The following is a 7,556-nucleotide window of genomic DNA, read 5'->3' on the forward strand; positions in this document are numbered from 1 at the left end:
ACTTTGATCAACAGAATGAAAATAAACCACTTGCTGTCATGTTATTAGGTTAGTATGACACTAAATCCACTCTGTCCTTCCTCCATCCAGATTCCAGCTTTATCTTCTACTAAATAAAACTGAATGTAACATGAATGGTGTCTATATAAAAAAGCTGTCTTTAATAACTACTTGCTCAACATCTTTCAAAAACTTTATACAGGTCAGGCAGGTTAGCAAGCTGCAAAATGGTGCCATCTTCTGCAAAGTGTTTAGGAGGTAAAAGATGAGTCCTAAAAGCTTTGAAAAGTACATGTTCCACAGTCCATTTCCATGTTGTTGAACTAGATTCAGAATCTTCATTCTGAAATAAAGGAAAAAAGGACAAACAATTAAACTGAAGTTCTCTTTTACTAAAGGAGAGCACTCCTTAAAAACTTTACTATATAAAAGACTGCAGCAATTGTAAAATTCTGCTAGCATTGGAGAAGTTCATTCAATACAGTCAAGTTAATTCTAAACTCTGTAAAGTCACTCGTAGAATGGTTGAGCTTAACTGAATGACTAAGTACACATTTAGACACAATCAGGTTGTAGTTTTAATTTATATACATCCTTATTCTATAGAAGTACAGCATAAAAAATATATTCCCAACTCAGAGGCCAAGGATGCTTGTAACAATATTAAGTACACTGCAATGCCCAAAGTAAAAAGGTTCCCTCAATGCATATAGTACTTCAGAAAATGTAAGCCATGTTCTTTCAGAATCTTGCCACACTGCTACTTGATTCAGTTCACTGAAAGAGCTGGGATTAGAAGTCTGTATCTGAAAGAGCAGAAGTTTCCTCTGTGTTGTTCGTTATCTGTTCATAGAACTGGCTACAATATTCTTGTACCTGAGAGTTTGTCGGGTTGGATTCCTCTATTATATACTGCTTTCTGATGGAGTAGAACATGGCTAGTTCTTTACTTAGGCTTTCAAAGCACTCTTTTTCTTCATCCCAGTTTACCTGTTACAAGAAAAAAAAAAAAAAGAAGTAATTTATAGAATCTGGGTAGCAGTCAGAGACTTGACAGAGATTCTTAATATGGAAAATTCATATTAATGTATTGGCCATTTCTGTCCTGGTAAGGTAAAGTTATAGGAAGAAGAAAGAGGGTAAGAATGCAGGCTTTTAAATCAAAAGAGATGCTCAGTCAGTCAGTAGTTATAAATGGAGAGGCAAGGCACAGCTAATCAGTAACCATAGAAAAGCATCCGGAACACATAACATTAAGCATAAGTACATTTAAGCTGCAGAAACTGCAAAGGAAGCCTGGAATTGCTTAAATGTAAAGTAAAATAAGTAATTGTGCATTACTAAAATCATTGAAAGAATATACCTCTGTAGCCAAGCGCAGGATAAACATAGGCAGTCCTTCCAGGGGGGGAACATAGTTGTCTATCAGAAGTGGTAAGCCAGTAAGATTTCCTTCCTGCAAGGCAACACTGCTGCTTCAGTAAAAAATAAAAAATGTTCTTTCTTGCAGTAAATGCACCAAAACTGTTACATATTGTAAGACTGATTCTTACCAACCTCACTGAGCCTCACAAGTTTTTAAAGCCTGATGCCAGCAGACATTGCAGGAAGAGAATTAGTGGTGGTATTTAATGTCACAAGGCATGGATTAAGCCACTCAGCTCGGCGAGACCTGAGCTCTAGCTCTAGGGTACACAGATACCACTTCCCAGGCAAATATCCAAATGAACTGCTTGGGCTTGATGAAGGTGTTCACTTTTGTACAAAGTAAGGGATGCATGAAGCCACACAATGAGACTCATTGAGAGCTACAGTGGTGTTGCAGCCCTGTCTGACTTGAGAGCTGGTTAAGATGCACACCTTGTTGGTTAAGAGATCTGCACTCTAGTTATAGAAGCAATGACTAAACTGTGGATTGCCCAGAGACGCTGTGGAGTCTCCCTCACTGGAGATATTCAAGAACCATCTGGACACAATCTTATGCCGACCTTCAGCTGGAGACTAGACCTTCACAGGATCACCGCTTCAACTGGATTACTTCAGTTGGACTGCTACCACCACCCTAACAGGGTGTTAGGTTGTATCTGACTTTGTCAGTGCTTTAACTTGTATTATTTCACTTATTTTTAATTTCAATCTTGACTTGTGATCTCCCACTGGTTTGTTTTCAAACCAATACATATTTTGGCGCCCAACATGGAGCACGACCTGGGGAAACTCAGAAGTCCTATCACCATGATGCCAGCCTGTCTATGTGGGTAATGTATCTTACCCTCTATATTTTCCCTCAAATGGGAAACTATCTGCCTGTCGTATTGGTCCTGTTGCGACCAGGGAATGGCATGAGAATTGCTCTATTAGTTTATTATGCCTATTGCATGGTAACCTGTGAGGCGATGAATGCCATTCGTTATATATACTCAACTTTGTCTGCCTGGCCTAACCTGAGCTGCTCCATCTGGGACCTCCTCAGCAATCGCACCCACCCTCTGGGGCTAGGAGGAGAGAGCGGTTTCTTCCAGCCTTTCAGGTCAGGCACAGCCGTTTTTGAGGATATTGAGTTCTCTCTGGATGCTAGGGATGGCATAATCTTTTTGTTAGTTCTGTTTTCTTTGACCAGCACCGTCTACCTCATGCTGAAGAACAGAACAATACTTCGTCTTCTTGAGGAGGAGAAACGAAGCAAGTCAGCAGGCAAGAGGAAAAGAACCAAAGGAGCAGTCAATGTCTCAACACAGACCATTGCCGAATCAGAACAGCCAAAGCCAGTAGCGGTTGCCCCCGTCCAGAAAAAGAAATCCAAGAGCAAGTCAGTCCGCACAGCGACTGATGAGGATGCGGCAGGACCATCTCACCAAGCAGAAGAGACAGAGCCGGAGATAATCACTCGCTCTCTATCCCTGGGGGAGCTGCGTGACCTACGGAGGGAATTCACCCGGCAGGCGAATGAGTCCATCTTGACCTGGCTGCTCCGTATCTGGGACGCCGCAGCTAATGACACTATTCTGGATGGAAGTGAGGCCAGACAACTGGGATCCCTGTCTCAGGATGTGGTCATTGACCAGGGGATTGGGAAAACCCAGGAAACTCTCAGCCTCTGGCGGCGATTGCTGCTGAGTGTACGGGACAGATACCTGTGCAAAGAAGACCTCCAGATGCACCAAAGGAAATGGAACACAATAGAACAAGGTATCCGATGCCTGAGGGAATTGGCCGTGCTAGAGATCATTTTTTCAGACAACGAGAGATTCCCCAAGAGCCCAGATAATGTCCGGTGCACTTCACAAATGTGGCTAAGATTCGCGCGGCTCGGACCAGAGATATACTCTCGTTACCTGGCAACATTGCAGTGGAGGGAAGGCGAAGACCAGGTGGGCGTGTTAGCAAACAAACTGAGAATTTATGAGGACACTGTCACCGCCCCACTACGCACCCAGGTCTCATCGGTAGAAACAAACCTGGCTGAGCAAGTCCGGAGATTGATTGAAGAGAGCCATCAGAAACTAAGGAAAGAGCTCACAGAAAGATTTTTCCATGCCACACCAAAACCAACCCGAGTCTCTGCCATCAGGAGTAGACGTACTCCAGTCAGGGAAAGAAAACAAACTCCACGACGTGACCTCTGGTTTTTCCTTCAAGAGCATGGGGAAGACATGAGGAAGTGGGATAGGAAACCCACCTCCACCTTAGCAGCCCGGGTACGTGAATTGAAAAAGGAAACATCCATTTCAGGAGGATCATCTAGGTACAACACTGCCCCAGTCTCTTGTGGACAGAACTCCAGACAGAATGGAAGTGATAATATGACTGATCCTCTTGAAGGGACCTCAGGAACACATTTACAGGAGAAGAACATCGTGCACCAAAAACAGGATTAGAGGAGCCCTGCCTCTAGCCAGGTAGAGGAAAGGGATAATCGGATCTATTGGACTGTGTGGATCCGATGGCCTGGCACGTCTGACCCACAAAGATACACGGCTTTGGTTGACACCGGCGCTCAGTGCACCCTGATGCCATCAAGGTATGTGGGGACCGAATCCATTTCCATTTCTGGGGTGACAGGAGGATCCCAGCAGCTGACTGTACTGGAAGCTGAAGTGAGTTTAACTGGGAATGAGTGGCAGAAACACCCCATTGTGACTGGTCCAGACGCCCCATGCATCCTCGGCATAGATTATCTCAGGAGTGGATATTTCAAAGACCCAAAGGGACATCGCTGGGCTTTTGGGATAGCAGCCGTAGAGACGGAAGACATAAGACAACTAAATACCCTGCCCGGTCTCTCAGATAACCCGTCTGCTGTAGGACTACTGAGAATTGAAGAACAGCGGGTACCAATTGCTACAGCAACAGTGCATCGCCGGCAATACCGCACTGACAGAGACTCTGTGGCCCCCATCCATAAGATGATTCGGGATCTGGAGAGCCAAGGGGTGGTCAGCAAGGCTCACTCACCCTTTAACAGCCCTATATGGCCGGTGCGTAATTCCAGTGAAGAATGGAGACTGACGGTGGATTACCGTGGCCTGAATGAAGTCACACCACCACTGAGTGCTGCTGTACCGGACATGTTGGAACTTCAGTATGAGCTGGAATCCAAGGCAGCAAAGTGGTATGCGACCATTGATATTGCCAATGCCTTTTTCTCCATTCCTCTGGCAGCAGAGTGCAGGCCTCAGTTTGCTTTCACCTGTAGAGGTGTGCAGTACACATGGAACCGACTGCCCCAGGGGTGGAAGCACAGTCCCACCATCTGCCATGGACTGATCCAGGCTGCACTGGAAAAGGGTGAGGCTCCAGAACATCTGCAGTATATTGATGACATCATTGTGTGGGGGGACACAGCAACGGAAGTATTTGGGAAAGGAGAGAAAATCATCAGAATTCTCCTGGAAGCCGGTTTGCCATCAAGAAGAGTAAAGTCAAGGGACCTGCCCGAGAGATCCAGTTCCTGGGAGTAAAGTGGCAAGACGGACGGCGTCAGATTCCTTCTGAGGTCATCAATAAGATCATCGCGATGTCTCCACCAACCAACAAGAAGGAGACACAAGCCTTCCTAGGTGCCATAGGCTTTTGGAGAATGCACATCCCTGAGTACAGCCAGATCGTGAGTCCTCTCTACCTCATAACCCGCAAGAAGAACGATTTCCACTGGGGCCCTGAACAGCAGCAAGCCTTCACCCAGATCAAACAGGAGATCGCTCATGCGGTAGCACTTGGCCCAGTCAGGACAGGACCAGAGGTAAAGAATGTGCTTTACTCTGCAGCCGGGAACCATGGTCTGTCCTGGAGCCTTTGGCAGAAGGTGCCTGGTGAGACCCGAGGCCGACCACTGGGATTCTGGAGTCGAAGTTACAGAGGGTCTGAAGTCAACTACACTCCCACTGAGAAAGAAATCTTGGCAGCTTACGAAGGAGTCCAAGCCGCCTCAGAGGTGATCGGCACAGAAACACAACTTCTCCTTGCACCCTGACTGCCAGTGCTGGGGTGGATGTTCAAGGGAAGGGTTCCCTCTACCCACCATGCCACTGATGCCACGTGGAGCAAATGGATTGCCCTCATCACACAGCACGCCCGTATTGGAAACCCGAATCGCCCTGGGATTCTGGAAATCATCACAAACTGGCCTGAAGGTGAGACTTTTAAATTATCTTCAGAAGAAGCAGAGGAGCAAGTAGCACGTGCCGAGGAAGCACCCCCATATAACGAGCTGCCGGAGAGTGAAAGACGCTATGCCCTCTTCACCGATGGGTCCTGCCGAATTGTAGGCGCAGATCGGAAATGGAAAGCTGCAGTATGGAGCCCCACACGACAAGCTGTACAGGCTACCGAGGGACAAGGTGGATCGAGTCAGGTTGCAGAGCTCAAAGCCATCCAGCTGGCTTTGGATATTGCTGAACGAGAGAAATGGCCAAGGCTCTATCTCTACACCGACTCCTGGATGGTAGCCAATGCACTGTGGGGATGGTTAGATCGCTGGAGAAAGGCTAACTGGCAGCGCAGAGGAAAACCCATCTGGGCCGCTGAGATTTGGCAGGACATCGCCGCCCGGACAGAAAAGCTGACCGTGAAAGTTCGACATGTGGATGCACATGTACCTAAGAGTCGGGCTAATGAAGAACATTGTAACAACGAGCAGGTGGACCGAGCTGCCAAGGTGGAAGTGTCACAGGTGGATCTGGACTGGCAGCACAAAGGAGAGTTATTTCTAGCTCGTTGGGCCCATGATGCCTCTGGTCATCAAGGGAGAGATGCGACATACAGGTGGGCTCGTGACCGAGGGGTGGACTTGACCATGGACAACATCTCACAGGTCATCCACAGCTGCGAGACTTGCGCTGCAATCAAACAGGCCAAGCGGGTGAAGCCTCTGTGGTATGGTGGACGATGGTCAAAGTACAGGTATGGGGAAGTATGGCAAGTTGACTACATCACCCTTCCCCAAACCCGCCAAGGAAAGCGCTACGTGTTGACCATGGTGGAAGCAACCACGGGATGGTTAGAGACCTACCCTGTGCCTCATGCTACTGCCCGGAACACCATCTTGGGTCTGGAAAAGCAAGTCCTGTGGAGACATGGTACCCCTGAGAGAATCGAGTCTGACAATGGAACCCATTTCAAGAATGGCCTCATAAGCACCTGGGCTAGAGAACACGGAATTGAATGGATATACCACATCCTCTATCATGCACCAGCTGCCGGGAAAGTTGAACGGTGCAACGGACTACTTAAGACAACTTTGAAGGCACTTGGCGGGGGAACCTTCAAAAATTGGGAACTGAACTTAGCAAAGGCCACCTGGATGGTTAACACAAGGGGTTCTATCAATCGAGCTGGTCCTGCCGAATCCGAACCTTTGCACACAGTGGATGGAGATAAAGTCCCTGTGGTACACGTAAGAGGTTTTTTAGGAAAGACTGTTTGGATTAGTCCCACCTCAGGGAAAGGCAAACCCATCCGTGGAGTGGTTTTTGCCCAAGGACCTGGTTATACTTGGTGGGTGATGCAGGCAGATGGAGAAACCCGTTGTGTCCCACAAGGAGACCTTATCTTAAGTGAGAACTGTGTAGCTGGTAATAGAATAAGGGGTGGATAATGTCCTAGGTTGCAAGATTGATGTAGTTAAGTATTCTATTACCACCAGCTGTGGGCCATTAGCTGCTATCACCCACTCTGGATGACAGGCAATGGGCCATCCGTTAGCTATTATCAGCTGTTAACGACCCACCCCGCATGACAGGCAATGGGCCATCAGGGACCCACCGTGTGACTCATGGACTTATCTCATCCCATTGTGAGATGCTCTGCCCAGGAGGGAGGAGCCAGGTGTTCCCACCTGGATATAACCTGGCCTTGGAACTGCCTGAGCTAGCCCTGTCTACCGGGTTCCCTGAGAGGACCAGAGCTACCACTGGATCTTCAGCTGGAGACTAGACCTTCACAGGATCACCGCTTCAGCTGGACTACTTCAGTTGGACTGCTACTACCACCCTAACAGGGTGTTAGGTTGTATCTGACTTTGTCAGTGCTTTTCCTTATATTATTTCACTTATTTT

At 47.5% G+C, this 7,556-nt stretch overlaps 1 long non-coding RNA gene across 1 annotated transcript; it reads right to left on the bottom strand.

Moving 5' to 3' along the window:
* Nucleotides 1–142: 142 nt before the first annotated feature.
* On the bottom strand, nt 143–1,904 carry LOC146420521 (uncharacterized). The gene is made up of 3 exons (XR_014849115.1): nt 1,364–1,904; nt 877–990; nt 143–343 (listed from the first exon to the last, which is right to left on the bottom strand). It is a non-coding gene; the product is annotated as an uncharacterized LOC146420521 (long non-coding RNA).
* Between the last annotated feature and the right edge of the window lie 5,652 nt (nt 1,905–7,556).

Source organism: Lichenostomus cassidix, unplaced genomic scaffold (assembly GCF_008360975.1).
Source record: "Lichenostomus cassidix isolate B80296 unplaced genomic scaffold, HeHo_3.0 HiC_scaffold_153, whole genome shotgun sequence".
Classification (NCBI taxonomy): Eukaryota; Metazoa; Chordata; class Aves; order Passeriformes; family Meliphagidae; genus Lichenostomus; species Lichenostomus cassidix.